General features: G+C 43.4%; 1 protein-coding gene across 2 annotated transcripts in view; it reads right to left on the bottom strand.

The window, feature by feature from the left end:
* PFKFB4 (6-phosphofructo-2-kinase/fructose-2,6-biphosphatase 4) overlaps positions 1-17,502 on the bottom strand; it is a 95,025-nt gene that overhangs the window by 69,395 nt on the left and 8,128 nt on the right. The window contains exon 1 of one of the 2 annotated variants that reach the window (XM_056524060.1): positions 11,470-12,203. The exons of the other annotated variant lie outside the window; for it this stretch is intronic. The gene's annotated coding sequence lies outside the window, so the exon portion shown is untranslated. Of the gene's footprint in view, positions 1-11,469; positions 12,204-17,502 lie in introns of those variants that run through there. 2 annotated transcript variants of the gene reach the window in all.

The following is a 17,502-nucleotide window of genomic DNA, read 5'->3' as shown; positions in this document are numbered from 1 at the left end:
AAAACACAAACTTATGATATGTCCTAGGGTAGAAAGAAACAGACAGGGAAAGAAGCACATGGCCGAAAGAAAAGACTAAGAGCAAACTTCTCCCGGCTAGTTCTAGTTCTCATATGACATATCAAAAGTTATTTTTCTTGACAGTGTCCCGGTAGTCCGGGGAACTGAACTTATCAGACACTTATAACCAATCCAAAGAGAGTGTCTGGATTGCAGGGGGTCTGAATGCTGGGATCCCCCCAATCTCCTGTATGGGGCCCCCCTCTACTTACCCATTCTCAGCATGCTCAGGCCCTCACCTTCCTGGATGTGAGTAAGTGACGGCCTTCTCAGCCAATCACCTGCCGCAGCAGTGTCCCACCTCAGCTGGTGATTGGCTGAGCAGGAAATCAATTTACACTCATCCAGGAAGGTGGTGGCCGGAGTGCACCAAGGACGGGTAAGTAGCCGTCAATAGTTCACAGCTATTCCTATGGCATACACATTCACATCTCTATCAAGATTTCATTGTTCTACAATATGGTGCCAAGCAATATGGTGCCAAGCATGTTATCACACACAACTGCACTGAATGCCGGGCTATGGTGTCCAGATCTTTGCCAGTATCTATGATGAAGACTTATGACCTCAAATGAAAATGTGAATGAGGCCTAAGATGGCTGGTTGGTCCTCCCGAAACTTATAGGTCCAATATTCATGGCCATTATTACCCTAAAAATAAAGGATTTGTTCGATGAAAAATGACTTCTCAGAGGTCAGATCTTCAAAACTGGACCCCAACTCTCAGAGTGAGTTTTGTCTGCATCATCCATTTCTATGAGAGCACCCAAAATACCAGACTACATCTCCGGCATTCCCATAGAAATGAATGGATGACCAGTGAATATAAAACTTCTCTCTCCGTTTGGTTCGTTTTCCAAGAATTAAATTCAATAATAAGGGCCATATTATTTGACGACTACGGTCTAACATAGTAAATGGAATCACGTAGTGTCTCATTGGGGTTATAAATCCCGTTTCACTGTTATTTTAGGTTTTTGACTATTTAGGTTTAAGTTGGTCAAAATGTTACATTAGACAATAATGTACAATTCATGAAAGATCATCAACCATCAGACTCCGAATATAGATAAGTATCTGGATTATGTACATTAGTAGAACTCTGACCTTTGAATTATTACCATATCAGTGGATTATAACAATTCCATTTTATAAGAGTAGATTTAGGGGGAGATTTATCAAAACCTGTCCGGAGGAAAAGTTGATCGGCTGTCCATAACCACCAATCAGATCACTTTTATTTTGAATAAAGCCTCTGCAAAATGAAAGCGCTCTGATTGGTTGCTATGGGTAACTGGGCAACTTTTCCTCTTCACAAGTTTTGAAAAATGTTCCCCCTTAATCTTTACTATAACCACAATAAAGAAGTTGTAAAACAATACTTTAGGACATATGTGAATGTAACATAGGACACTTACGTCTGCAGCATGTGCTCTTTCTGAAAGCTGGACCTGGTATAGGAGAACATAGGGGGTCTCAGTAGTCAGACCCCCACTATCAAACACTTACTGCTTATCCTGTGGATAGGGATAAGTCATTTTTCACTGGACAACCCCTTTAAAAGGGGTTATCCTAAGATTAAAAGGTATCACCTAGGCACATGATAGCAACTATCCAATCGGCGGGGGTCTGGCCACTATCACTCCACAGAGTGTCTGGACCCCCACTGATCAGCTGGTTATGCCCTATTCCATGGATAGCTGATAAAAGGGGCACTGTAAGATTCAAAAACATTTTATATGTTGGCAAAACATTAGCCCTTCTAATATACACTGCTCAAAAAATATATAAAGCGAACACAACACAATGTACCGTATTTTTCGCCGTATAAGACGCACTTTTTCTTCCCCAAAACTGGGCGGAAAAAGTTGGTGCGTCTTATATGGCGAATACACCCCTATCGCGGCGGTCCCTGCGGCCATCAACGGCCGGGACCCGCGGCTAATACAGGACATCACCGATCGCGGTGATGCCCTCTATTAACCCTTCAGACGCGGCGATCAACGCCGACCGCCGCTGTCCGGGCAGGCTATCCGGGCATATTGGGAGTTGTAGTTTTGCAACATCTGGAGGTCCGCATGTTGAAGACCACTATTGGATTCAAAATCTTAATTTTTTTAGATTTTGCACCTATAAATTGGGTGAGTCTTATACGCCGGTGCGTCCTATAGGGCGAAAAATACGGTAACTCCAAGTCAATCACATTTCTGTGAAATCACACTGTCCACTCAGGAAGCAACACTGATTGACAATTTCACATGCTGTTGTGCAAATGTAACAGACAACAGGTGGAAATTATAGGCAATTAGCAAGACACCCCCCAATAAAGGAGTGGTTCTGCAGGTGGTGACCACAGACCACTTCTCAGTTCATATGCTTCCTGGCTGATGTTTTGGTCACTTTTGAATGCTGGCAGTGCTTTCACTCTAGTAGTAGCATGGAGTCTACAACCCACACAAGTGGCTCAGTTAGTGCAGCTCATCCAGGATGGCACATCAATGTGAGCTGTGGCAAGAAGGCTTTCTGTGTCTGTCAGTGTAGTGTCCAGAGCATGGAGGCGCTACCAGGAGACAGGCCAGTACATCAGGAGACGTGGAGGAGGCCTTAGGAGGGCAACAACCCAGCAGCAGGACAGCTACCTTCGCCTTTGTGCAAGGAGGAGCAGGAGGAACCCTGCCAGAGCCCTGCAAAATGACCTCCAGCAAGCCACAAATGTGCATGTGTCCACATGTGCATGTGTCCACTGGGCTTACAGCCCAACACCGTGCTGGACATTTGGCATTTGCCAGAGAACACCAAGATTGGCAAATTCGCCACTGGTGCTCTGTGCTCTCCACAGATGAAAGCAGGTTCACACTGACGTGACAGAGTCTGGAGACGCCGTGGAGAACGTCTGCTGTGTGCAACATCCTCCAGCATGATCGGTTTGGCGGTGGGTCAGTAATGGTGTGGGGTGGCATTTCTTTCGTGGGCCGCACAGCCCTCCATGTGCTTGCCAGAGGTAGCCTGACTGCCATTAGGTACCGAGATGAGATCCTCAGACCCCTTGTGAGACCATATGGTGGTGCGGTTGGCCCTGGATTCCTCCTAATGCAAGACAATGCTAGCCCTCATGTGGCTGGAATGTGTCAACAGTTCCTGCAAGAGGAAGGCATTGATGCTAGGGACTGGCCGGCCCGTTCCCCAGACCTGAATCTGATTGAGCACATCGGCGACATCATGTCTCGCTCCATCCACCAACGCCATGTTGCACCACAGACTGTCCAGGAGTTGGCGGATGCTTTAGTCGAGGTCTGGGAGGACATCCCTCAGGAGACCATCTGCCACCTCATCAGGATCATGCCCAGACATTGTAGGGAGGTTATACGGGCATGTGGAGGCCACACACACTACTGAGCCTCATTCTGACTTGTTTTAAGGACATTACATAAAGTTGGATCAGCCTGTAGTGTGGTTTTCCCACTTCGATTTTGAGTGTGACTCCATATCCAGACCTCCATGGGTTGATAAATTTGATTTCTATTGATAATTTTTGTGTGATTTTGTTGTAAAAACAAAAAGTATTTCATATTAGTTCATTCATTCAGATCTAGGATGTGTTATCTTAGTGTTCCCTTTATTTTTTTGAGCGGTGTATTTTGTAAGAAAATGTTACTTCCTTTTTATATAAATCATGGCTTGTAAAATCATGGCTTTGTCCAAGCTGGAGCACAGGCATGGACAAAGACCAGTAAGTGAGGGTGGGTTAGCACTCCTCTGTGCTCTCTCCTGTCTGATAGGACAGGAGAGAGCACAGAGGAGTGCAACCAGAAAGGAGAGAGCACGGAGGAGTGCAACCAGAAGCGAGAGAGCACAGAGGAGTACTATCAGACAGGAGAGAGCACAGAGGAGTACTATCAGACAGGAGAGAGCACAGAGGAGTACTATCAGACAGGAGAGAGCACAGAGGAGTGCTAACCCACCCTCGCTTACTGGTCTTTGTCCATGCCTGTGCTCCAGCTTGGACAAAGCCATGATTTTATAAGCCATGATTTCTATAAAAAGGAAATAAAATGTTCTTCTTATGAAGTATATTAGAAAGGTTAATGTTTTGTCAAGATGCTCAACATATAAAAAGCTTTTGTATTTGCCCATTTAGTTTTGAGATGATACCTTTAATGTCAGGATATAATTTGATCTTTTGCAATATTTTACTCCTTACGGGAGACTAAAGAGCAGCTTTTATGGAGAGACAATACATGTTTGTAGCTTGTGTACTGCGTTATTATACTTAAAGCAAGCGTCCACCTTCTAACACCGAACTAATCTTAGGTCCAACATTCTGTGCTGCCGCAGATATGAATATATCTTTTAATGAATGTTCACACAGAAAAGAAGCCACACATCCCCAACATGAAAACAGTGGGCTAAAAAAAGAAGAAGAAAAAAAAGCACGAAGACTGTGCTTAAAAAGGATACTACAGTAGTTTTTTTTTTTTTTTAAATCAACTCTAGAAAATTAAAACAGATTTGTAAATTACTTCTATTAAAAATTTGTTTAACCCTTCCAGTACTTGGCTGATGTATGCTGCAGAGGAAGTTGTGTGGTTCTTTCCAGTCTGACCACAGTGCTCTCTGCTGACGCCTCTGTCCATGTCAGGAATTGTCCAGAGTAGAAGCAAATCCCCATAGCAAACCTCTCCTGCTCTGGACAGTTCTTGACATGGACAGAGGTGTCAGTAGAGAGCACTGTGGTCAGACTGAAATAAAACTTCACAACTTCCTCTGTAATATACAGCAGCTCATAGGATTAAGATGTTATATATATATATATATATATATATAGATAGATATATGTAATTTATAAATATGTTTAAAACTTTCTAACACCCTTTGATTTGAATAGAAAAATAAAATAAAAAAAATTGTTTTCCACCGCAGTACCCCTTTAAAAAGGTGCAACGTTGTTCCACTTGGACGCTCACATTGAAGTCCATGTTTAAACCGATGTTTTTTTTCCAAACAGCGTGTCTGCAGCTGTTGCAAAACTACAACTCCCAGCATGCCCGGGCATGCTGGGAGTTGTGGTTTTGCAACAGCTGGAGGCACACTGTTTGGAAAATACTGGTTTAAACAGTCATGTAGTTTGCTCCTTAGTGGTGTCTTTACCTCACCTGTAACACTATTACATTTCTCTGTTGCCATAATGCACACACCCTACTGTACTGTGTCTACATGACAATACAAGAAGCAAGGGTGTGTCTCAAATATGACTGCCCTTGGGAAGTTTTGGAAAATAAATAGTTACAAAATAAATAAATAAAAATAAAAACTACTATACTGATATAGGCTACAATTAATTTATAACCAGCTAAATGAACAAACTCCCAAGCAGAATGCCATATAAACAGTATCATAATGTTTACACCTCCCAACAGAACGACAGCTGAATGAAGATGATATAACTCAGGCATTCTTACCTCCTCGCAAGCGAATATTGCTGGACCTCTGCCATACTGTAGCTTGTACACTCCGGGGGCAAGAGATCCAGTACATACACTGCGTTACTCTACATGACAAGATATATACTGTGCTGGGCAATGTGTACATGTCAATCATAAGGAATCCAGACCTTACAATGCCTTTAGTCTCCCTTGTCATTTTACAGGAACAAAAAGTTCCATATGGTGTACCTAAAAGATGTTCTCGAGTAAGGGTGCATTGACACCACGTTTTTGCAATACAGTTCCCGTATCAGGTTTTTGATGAACGGATTCCACAAAACCATACTAAACTGTATCGAAACGGGTGTACAAATTTTAACCCGTATAGGTTTTTAACTTTTCACTCCATTATGAAAAAAGTTTCACTTGTTTGATTAAAATTCCAAGAAAAAAAACTGTGCAAAGTCAAAAACCGTATGGTACAAACCAGATGGAACCGTATGCACATACGAATCTCTGCGGTTCCCATTGACTCCCATGTTTAAAAAAAAAAAAAAAAACCTATACGGTTTCAATACGGTTCTTTACCCGGACCAAAAACAGTGGTAGGGTACGGGAAAAAAAAAAAACGGACAAAACCGTACAAGACGCAAAACGGATGCATCGTTTGGCATACAGTTTTTAATGAAGAGTCAATGCATACGGTTTTCAATACGGTTCCATACGGTTTTCAAATTGAAAACTTATTCGGGAACTGTACTGAAAAAACGCGGTGTGAATGCACCCTAACCCTGGCCCAAAACTATATGAAGTGCCAACATGTATCTGAATTATATGGGTATCTATATGGGTCCATTACTAAGACTGGTAATCAGAGTGCAAGATGTATTATGGAAAACCTCAAGGAAGAGGTCACATTCTAAATCTAGATTTGGATAGAATTGTCCTTAAAAAGGGGTAGTCCAGTGGTGAAAAACGTATCCCCTATCCTAAGTATAGGGGATAAGTTTCAGATCGCGGGGGTTCTGACCGCTGGGCCCCCCGTGATCTCTCTGGCTGGCTAGATAGCGCGTGTTGATCACCGCACAAAGCGGCAGCTGACACGCCCCCTTAATACAACTCTATGGCAGAGCCGGAGATTGCCGAAGGCAGAGCTCCGGCTCTGCCATAGAGTTGTATTGAGGGGGCGTGTCAGCTGCCGCTTCGTGCGGTGGTCAACACGCCCCCTTCCCACGGGCTGCCGGGGCCCCGTACAGGAGATTGCGGGGGGCCCCAGCGGTCGGACCCCTCCGCGATCTGAAACTTATTCCCTATCCTTAGACTGACTGATGGGACCCCCTGTGATCTCCCGTTCAGGGCCCCAGCTCTTCTGCCACATAGTGCACATCGACCACACGCCCCCCTCAACGCAGCGCTATGGATATTGTCGAATGGATCGCTCCGGCTCTCCCCTTCCCTCAGAATGCCAGGGCCCCATACGGGAGATTGCCGTCTGGGGGGGGGGGGGGGGGGGGGGCGGGGGGGGAGGTGGTGTGCAGGGAGACTTGACTTTTCTGGGCAAATAGGGCACTTTGGCCAAATTTTAATCCAACAGCCAATTCAACTGAATCTCAGAAAATTCATTCATCTCTAATGCTAGATTGTGTTTGTTCGACTAAGACCAAAGTGATCATATGTTCTATGCTGAGAGTGAATAGGAGTTTAGTATAAATTTCAAATTTAAGTAAATCTCAGTTCACAATAGATGTGTCGAATAGGTTTTTATGGTGAATTTGTAAAGTAACGGCAGCATCAAGGTGACAGATTAAAAGACTAAGGCAAAGAGAGAGCATTAGACCTCACAGCTTACACTGTAGCAGGAGAAGCCTGTTCTACACAATCCTCCAGTCTACATTCTAGAGACCAGTAGCTTGAAGGTCACCAGGACATGCAGCGTGTTTGTCACCGTGTGAGCTGTCTTTTTGTCGAAAGTGCTAGAACCTTCTAGTGAAGAGCGAACTGAGCTCCTGTCATCTTTCCAGCCTTGTTATTACACGGAATTAGAGGAAAGGTCACAAGGATTGGTGTTGGCGGAGGTCCAGGCTATTATACAGTTGAATATTCCACTCGGCTGGAGATGTCTGTGTAGATTTAACCAATTCGCTACAAGGATAATCATTTGCATTATACATCTTACTCTAATTTTGATGATATCTCAACAAACATTCCATAACATCAAATAGATTACTTTGTAGCATTTGTATTTTGGATGTTTCACTATTTGCTCACAGAATCTACTCTGATGACGCCCAACTATATATATCCTCCTGTGACATCACCCTGCACTACGCCAGAAATTAGGCGTTCACAGTGCCATTGTGCTCCATCCCGTTCAGCTTTTTTCTTCTTCTTTGCCAAACTGACCCAAAATTGGTCAGAACACAAATGACACCACTGTCTCCCAACAGATCCTATTGACTTGAATAGGGACCGTCAGGGATCCGGTATTTTACTGAAGTTGAGCAGAGAAAAAAAAAAAAAAAATATATATATATATATATATATATATATATATATATATATATGACATGCAGTATTTTTTTTTCCGCTCAACTCAAGTCGTTCCAACAGATTGGTTGACAGAGCTACATATAGCGGAGCCCAACGACTGTGTGAACGAGCCCTTTATTGTCTACCATCTCTAACATTGTGCCCCTTCTCCATCTGAAACTGAATCTTTCTATGGGTGCATTCTCATCACGCTTTTTACATACTAGTGCTGGGCGGTATACCAGTTCATACGATATAAATTTTTCCCATACCGCAATAACGGTTGGGCCCCCCCCCCCCTCCTCGAATTTATGAATCAGCCGCAGCGGCTGTCCCCACATCGGGGAACTAATCATATGTCACCCGCGAGTGCCGTTTTGCGTCTCTTCCACCCCCCCCCCCACCCTGGAATGGATTAATTATCAGTCCAGTGCTGCGCTGTCCCCCACATCTGGGAACTAATCGTATGTCACCCGCGAGCACTGCTTCTCTCCCCCCCCCACCAAATAATTATCAGCCACTGTGCTGTACTTTACTTTCCTGTGCCCGGGCTGCAAAAATAAACAAAATAAACTTTAACTCACCTTCCAACATTCCCCGTTACCGGCCTCACAGTCCCTCCGCTGCGGTCCTGGGGCTGGGAAAGTCACAGATCCATCGGCCTATCACCGGCCGCAGCGATGTCCCGGCCGGTGATAGGCTGAGTCCCATGGTCATGTAAGGAGCCGTCTGGCAGAGAGGGATCAATCTTCAACTAATGCACCAGCTGGAGACACCCTGATTGAAAACCACATGTCTTTTGAATGGATGCAGCTCATTTATGTTTCAATGGGTGGGGTGGCTGATGTGTGGGAGGGAAGAAAATGGAATTGTGAGATTTGTAGCCAAAAAAATAAGTCAAACAGGAAATACCAGTTCACAAAAAGATAGCCACAGTATTATGTTAATCTCACAACATAGCCATTTAGCCCCAAGACAAGTGCAGATCCTTCCTAAGCATGTCCATTACTGTCTGCCAGGTACATACTAAAATCACCTTATTGTGGATAACCCCTATAATCCTTCCAGTACTTATTAGCGGCTGTATATTACAGAGGAAATTCTTTTCTTTTTAAAAAAAATTTCTGTCTGTCCACAGTGCTCTCTGCTGACACCTCCGTCCATTTTAGGAACTGTCCAGAGCAGCATAGGTGACAGTTCCTAAAATGGACGGAGGTGTCAGCAGAGAGCACTGTGGACAGACAGAAAAGAAATCCAAAAATAAAAGAATTTCCTCTGTAGAATACAGCAGCTAATAAGTACTGGAAGGATTAAGATTTTTTAAATAGAAGTAATTTTCAAATCTGTTTAACTTTTTTGGCACCAGTTGATTTAAAAAAAAATAAAAAAAATAAAAAAAAGTTTTCCACCGGAAAGCATTCTGTCAACATTCAGAAATGATTGAAAAAGCAGAACTGTGCCAAATTGGTTCTGGACTTTGCTTCGGGCCAAACTAAAGTCACCTGAATCTCATTCACACTGAATTTCATCCCAATATCCTACACTGCTTTTCCAGACTATAAGTTCTGCAGTCATAATAAAAACCTGGATCAATGACCCATCTTGGCAAGACCTCCCTTGAACTATTTGAATGATTCAACCATTACAACATCCTGTAGAAGAGAATTATATTGTCTCATTGATCTTTCCACTAGAGCAGTGTTTCCCAACCAGGGTGCCTCCAGCTGTTGCAAAACTACAACTCTCAGTATGCCCAGACAGCTGTTCTCCTTGTGACTCATGCAGATGGATTATTGATAGGTCACCTGACCAAAACTTCTGTCAAGTCCATCAATAATTCTTTTGCTGGAATTAATCTCACGAATGTTTAAAAGGGAATCTGTCATCAGAATCACCCGCACTAAACCTGTTACACAGGCTTATAGTGCGGGTGATCCTGATTAAAACGCTTCTTACCTCATTAGAAACTGTGCAGCGGTTCGCCAGATATCTTCATTTTTAGTTATATGGTGTTCCCAGGCTTGGGACTCAGTGGGAGGTCCGCAGCATCAGCACGGACTCGCTTATGTCATTTTCGCCGGGTGGAGCGGCTGCCCGGCTCATGAATATTCATGGCTGCCTCATCGCAGTCTTCCTCCTGGTGTAAATCACGTGGGTAGCACCGTGCATGTGCCGCGCGCCGTACACCCGGAAAGGACATAAGCGGGTCCGGCGAAAATGACGTAAGCGAGTCCGTGCTGATGCTGCGGACCTCCCACTGAGTCCCAAGCCTGGGAATACCATATAACTAAAAATGAAGATATCTGGCGAACCGCTGCACAGTTTCTAATGAGGTAAGAGGCGTTTTAATCAGGATCACCCGCACTACAAGCCTGTGTAATAGGTTTAGTGCGGGTGATTCTGATGACAGATTTCCTTTAAGGGTACGGTCCCACGTAATATTTATGAAGTGTATTTCCCGCTGCACTGCAGATTTTCCACAGCAAATGTGATTAATATTTTGACAACGCCAATAAAAAAAAAAAAAAAAAGTAGTTATATTATTGTTATAATGTTGCTAATAAGGTAGCTTTCTGGCCAAAGCACTAATCCAGCTTTTGACCAGAGTTGGGGCAACCACTTTTTTAGGCCCAATTTACAAGCAGAATTCTGTTTGGAAATTTGACTGCAGAAATCTAACATTGGTGTCAACGTTAAATGTTGACCTGTCCGCACTGTGGAATTTCGGATTCTGGACCTACTGTGATGTCCCAGTACGGGATATAGTCCTGTACAGTACTTAGGCCCTGTCAGGTTGAGTCCCTCTGTGTCATAGGGGCTCTCCTGCAGTATCTCCCCATAGTAATATACATTATGTATAGTGTTATGTAAGAAGGACATTTAAGGACCTTTGAGTTAGTCCCATGATAATGTGTTCACATGATGTGTTTGTTACCCAGAGAGCACCAGCTAACCAGGTGACCTGCAGCTTGACCTATGGGCTTCTGGCTCAGCCCCCCTCTCTTAGAACCTGAGGCACAGTAAAGACCAGACATCTCAGAGCTAGCGTCCAGCATATCTGGAGGCCTCAAGCCTAACCTACAGCCACATGTCAGTAAGTCAAGTCATCTATGCTGTCATTACCTACACAGTCAAGTCAAGTCTATTATAGTCAGCGTGGCTGTCCTAAAGTCTGTCAAAGTGACTACAAGTCCTAGCAAGCTGCAAGGTCCTTCTGTGTTACTGGTTACCTCTCTGGGATCCTGGCCTAGCTTTAAAGACTGTTACCATCTGTCTACCTCAGTAAAGCTACTGTTAACCCTAACCTGGTCTTGGACTATTATTGCCCTTCCTAACCTTGGGATAGGGGTACTACCGTTCGATTGGTTACCGAGAAAACCACACCCTGGCATCATGAACATTTAGGGGTTAATAACACCTTGCCCCTGGGCTACAACATCTGCCCCATACACCTCACCTTCACACCCCGTGGCTCACCACACTACCATGAACACGTTTATCCTTTCGACAGAATTCCGCGTGGACTGCATTGCCGTCAATGAGGACGGTGGAAGTCTGTGCGATTATAGTGATGACTGATATTGGCAGCAGCTGCATTCGAAATATTCTGTGTGAATATTCTGTGGCGGGAATGGGGCCTTACAGTTTGAGATTTTTTTTTGTCACCTTTTCGTAGGCCGCTAATGTACTCATCTTAGCAATGGATGCCTGTGAGGGAAACCGTGCAAGAAAGAACTTTGCAAATGTTGTCTTGAACAAGCAATAAGAAGTGTCTGGGCCCACAGTGATGGAAGGTCCAGTCTATGGAGGTTCCTGAGGAAATGTATTTGCTTACTTATTTCCTCTTCGTGGCCAGCTCTATTGCCACATACATGTTTGGTAGGTGAAGGAAGCCAAATATGAACGAGAAAAGGCATGTTGCTTTAAGGGCCTAAAGTGATGCTAGGCTCAGAAAGTGTTTCCATAGAGACTGCACGTAGGTCAACTAAAACTCCTGTTCATGTGTAAGTGACTCATCCCTAAATCTGTGGGTTTCTTCCTTGCAACACATTTTTTCTTCCTACTCCGCCTTTATGTTTGCATGAACAGAAATATCAACTCTTGTCAAATGTGTCTGTCCACTATATATGGCTCACAGCCATACAAGGGGTCACTTTCTTCCACTTCATCCAAATAAAGATTGGGATTATCCATATAACAACAATGGCCCAGATTTATCAAACTGTGCGAGAGAAAAAATGGAGTGATTTTCCCCACAGCAACCAATCACAGCTCAGCTTTCACTTTACCACAGTTCATTAGCTGAGCTGTGATTGGTTGCTGTGGCTAAATCACTATTTTTTTCCCCCTCACACAGTTTGATAAATCTGGGCCAATGGCCCAGATTTATCAAACTGTGTGAGGGGAAAAAAAAAAAATAGTGATTTAGCCACAGCAACCAATCACAGCTCAACTAATGAACTGTGGTAAAGTGAAAGCTGAGCTGTGATTGGTTGCTGTGGGGGGAAAAAAATCCCTCCATTTTTTCTCTCACACAGTTTGATAAATCTGGGCCAATGTCTTCTGCAAAAACACTTTGGGAGATTTATCAAAACCTGAGCAGAGGAAAATTTGCCAAATTGCCCATAGCAACCAATCAGATCACTTCTTTCAATTTGCAGAGGCCTGTTTAAAAAAAAATGAAATAAGCGAGATGATTGTTTGCTATGAGCAACTTTTCCTCTGCACAGGTTTTGATAAATCCCCCCCCCCCCCCACCCAAATTTTGGATTAGAAGCTTCCACCCAGATTAAAACATCGAAGACAACTTTAGTGTGGGTCAGTAACATCAAACTATCCCTCGAAAAAAACTGTGTACTCCACTGGTGTAAACTGCTACAATAAAGTAAAATTAAAATTAAAAAAAAACAACAACAACAACAACAAGATATCAGGGGATAAGATGCAGGATACATGGACAAAAAGGCACATTTGCCCATAGCATAAGGACAGACACAGCTATCATACATAAAAGACCATTCGGACAGTTGTCTCCAGACTGTGGCAAAACTACAACTCCCAGCATGCCCCGATAGCCGTTGGGTCCACAGTCTGTAGACCACTGCACTAAGACATCTAGCAAGAAATTCTGGATATGTCAAAATAAATCTCAGGCTGGGTTCTTATAATAAAACAAATGCATACGTTGCTGGTGTTTGGTGGGCTACAGGCAGTAGAGCAGTGTTTACCAACCAGGGTGCCTCCAGCCGTTGGCTGCGAAGAGTTGTAGTTTTGCAACAGCTGGAGGCACCCTGGTTGGGAACCACTGCAGTAGAGTATGCAAATGTATACCACAGCATGTCACTGTTGCTTACTAAAAATTCTAACATCTCATAGAGACATCTCAAAAGTTTTGGTTGGTTGGGGTCTGGGTGTTCAGACCCCTACGGATCGCTAGAACAAGCTAGGGATATGCGCAAAACTGAGCACTTGTCTTGCTGTATTAAAACTCTGCTACACCTAAATCAGAACACAGTGCACCACAGACTAGATATAGAAAATGTATACATAGCTTTATTGATAATTACAAAAGGCACCAGAATACATACAGAGAATAGATATGTTGGCTAGACCCATAGGGTATAAACATACTATAAAGGAATATGTCAGGTACAGATACCTAACATACATGCAGTGCACAAAACAAGGCAAAGGATTAATTAATCATTTAGGGTGCCAAACCATACCTACACATACCCCAACTGCTGTTTCGCTAAAAGACTGCTTCCTCAGGGGGCGTGGCTTTTTAAAAACATCTAAACAGCAATTGAAAAACACGGCATATTGTAAATATTCTAATAATTGATACAATGTTGCAAGTGAAAATAACCACCAATTAAAGAACGCACCTGGGCACAATTATTGTAAATATTTTAAGAATCGATACAATGTTGCAAGTGTGTTTCTTTTATAGGCGATCAGAAAATACGATTCAACTTCAAATTGTTGGATCTTTATCAATAACGATATGTATACATTTTCTATATCTTGTCTGTGGTGCACTGTATTCTGATTTAGGAATGTGTGCACCCTTTACCTACATGCAATTGTAGGGTTTTCGTTAGCTTAGTTTTCGGTGACGATAAGATACTCTATAGCATTGTTTCCCAACCAGGGTGCCTCCAGCTGTTGCAAGACTACAACTTCCAGCATGCTGGGAGTTGCAGTTTTGCAACAGCTGGAGGCACCCTGGTTGGGATACACTGCTCTATAGTAAGGCTAGGTTTACACTACCGAATTTTCGGTCGGAGATTCTGATCGTGGCCAGCAGACAAAACTGCTACATTGCCGTCCCTATAGATGTCAACATATTCCAGGCAGATTCGAAAGAATGAGCAAAATCCCTCTTTCGGCAGCGAAATGTCCTCTTATAAAATATTGTTGTATGCATTGTAATCCAATTGTCAGCAATGGGAATCTGCTGCACTGGAATTTCAAAGCAGAAAGTCACTCAAAAAGCAGAGAAACTGAGAAAGGAGGGATCTCCCGGCTCATTCTAGCGATCTGGGGTGCTGGTTGTGTGGGTCTGAACACCTAGACCCAGACCAATCAAAACTTTTCAAAAGTTTTTGTAAGGCTGGGTTCACACCACGTTTTTGGAATACCGTTCCTGTATCAGGTTTTTGATAAACAAACTGATTGCTCAAAATCTGACTAAACTGTATCAAAAACGTGTGTACAAATTATAATCCGTATACAGTTGAAAACCATATACGGTATGAAAAATGATGTCCAGTTGCATCAGTTTTTTTTTAAAGAAAAAACGTATACGTTTTTAACTTTTCATTCCATTATGAATAAAGTTTCACTTTGTCATAGGTTTCTGGCACCAGTTTATTTAAAAACATTTTTTCCCCCCCTCTGGAGTACTTCTTTAAAGAGTACCTGTCATCACAAAAACTTTTTATATGTTGTTAATTAATGTATTAGAAACAACTTTCTAATACCATATCATTAAAAAAATTAAATTATATTTATATAATTTATTTTGACTTCTGACCACTTGGGGTCTCCCTACATGTCCCAGCCGCAAGTCTCTAATAGAGTTCAGACTCATGCATGAGTCCTAACTCTCGTAGTGCAGCCTGGGCACTGATGAGCATAGCGCAGCTCCTTGCCTGCCAATCAGACAGACGGGAGCGAGCGCTTGGCACGCTGCATGGCGCACCTCAGCTACATTGAAAACTGCCTGCAGTGAGCAAGCTTTGAAAGAGGATTAAGAAAGAAATACTGTGTGAAAATGAAAAAGAAAAGCTGCGTAGGGCAGGTAATGAAGAAGGCAACATATCAGCAGCATAATATAAAGCAATGGACATGGTGACAGGTACTCTTTAAAAGGAAAACTTTCAGCTTGTTCCCCCCGCACTAACCAGCGGTACTAGCTGGTAGTGCGGGGGACGCTGATAAGTTTGATGCCTACCGTGCCCAGATCCGCCCCGCCGTTCGGCAAATCTTACATTTTCTGTTAATGGTAATTAGGTGCTAACTGGCACAGGCGGGGTTACTGGCACTCTGACATCAGCGCCGCCCAGCTCATCGATATTCCTCCCCTCCCCCTGCCTCTATCTTCATTACAGAGTGGGGAGTAGAGGGAGAGGTGGGGGGAGGGGAGGAATATTGATGAGCTGGGCGGTGCTGTGGATGATCGGCACTGATGTCAGAGTGCCAGTAACCCCGCCTGTGCCAGTTAGCACCTTATTAGCATTAACAGAAAATGTAAGATTTGCCGAACGGCGGGGCGGATCCGGGCACAGTAGGCATCAAACTTATCAGCGTCCCCCGCACTACCAGCCAGTACCGCTGGTTAGTGCAAGCTGAGAGTTTTCCTTTACTACACTTCACCTGTGCTAACCATGCAGTTTGCTGTAAAACAGTGTGCGGTTTTTGCAAGAAACACACCTGAACTGTTATGTCTGAATATATCCTTCCATTTATATTTTCTTACTTCCTAAATAAACACTGTTATGTAACCAGTGCATAAGAAAACAAAGAAAGGTTGGCACTCACCGGATTTCCAATTCAGCAGATTTTATTGCACATTACTCACAGCCGTAGTACAGTTCTAGGGGAGACGACGGATGGTACAAAGGGGGGGTACCACAGAGAGGCGACACCTGTGTTTCGCACTTAGTAGTGCTTCAAAGGGCCCGTTGAAGCACTACTAAGTGCGAAACACAGGTGTCGCCTCTCTGTGGTACCCCCCTTTGTACCATCCGTCGTCTCCCCTAGAACTGTACTACGGCTGTGAGTAATGTGCAATAAAATCTGCTGAATTGGAAATCCGGTGAGTGCCGACCTTTCTTTGTTTTCTTATGCACTGATGTCATATTCTACGTGAGTCCGAGCACCACCGTATCCTCTCTCCGCAACAGCGACTTAGTGTCCATCCGCTTTCAGGTACAGAAGTTAGCAGTGCTGAACTACTCCTCTATACTGTTATGTAACCGCCAACCAGCTTGTATTTACGTATAATAGAAAGAACCGAGTGATCATTATGGACATTGTATCTTCAGCTGCTATATCACACATATGGATATTTATAGATAAGACAACTTCCTGGAGAAGATAGCATAAGAAATATTACTCAAAGATAAAGGCATAAACACTAAGAAGCTGGTGTCTGACCGGCTGATCTAGTCTAAAATGATAAGGCTAGGTTCACACTGCGAAATCTCCGCACATACACCGTCGTCCCCATAGATAGCAATGTATTCCAGGCAGATTCTGCCGAAAGAACGTTTGAGATCATTCTTTCAGTGGCAGAAATGTAGGTGTCAAATCTAAGCAAAGTTACTCTCAGGGATTCCATAGTGTGAACATAGCCGAACACAAACCTCCAATGTGGACACACATTGGGGTACATAACTTCCCACAAGTTACCAGATATTCAGTAAAAATATGTGGGGACAGTCAGGGGGATTTATCAATACCTGCCCAGAGGAAATCTTGCCCAGTTGCCCATAACAACCAATTAGATTGGTTATTTATTTATTTTTAGGAAGGCCTGTGAAAGAAGCGATCTGATTGGTTGCTATGGGCAACTCAGCAACTTTTCCTCTGGACAGGTTTTGATCTCCCCCAGTAGGTGCAGGAGTCTGGAAGTGGCTTATTCCTTAAAGGGGTACTCCAGTGGGGAAAAAAAATAAAATCTATTCAACTGGTTCCAGAAAGTTAAACAGATTTGTAAATTACTTATAAAAAAATCTTAACCCTTGCAGTACTTATCAGCTGCTGTATACTCCAGATGAAGTTGTGTAGTTCTTTCAAGTCTGACCACAGTGTCCTCTGCTGCCACCTCTGTCCATAGCAGGATAGGTTTGCTATGGGGATTTGCTCCTGCTCTTGAAAGTTCCTGACAAAGACAAAGGTGGCAGCAGAGAGCACTTTGGACAGACAGAAAAGAACTACACAACTTCCACTGCAGTATGTTTACCTCTCTGCGACTTTTGAA

This window comes from Hyla sarda, chromosome 6 (assembly GCF_029499605.1).
Source record: "Hyla sarda isolate aHylSar1 chromosome 6, aHylSar1.hap1, whole genome shotgun sequence".
Taxonomy (NCBI): Eukaryota; Metazoa; Chordata; class Amphibia; order Anura; family Hylidae; genus Hyla; species Hyla sarda.
This window is presented reverse-complemented; position numbering and strand designations above follow the sequence as displayed.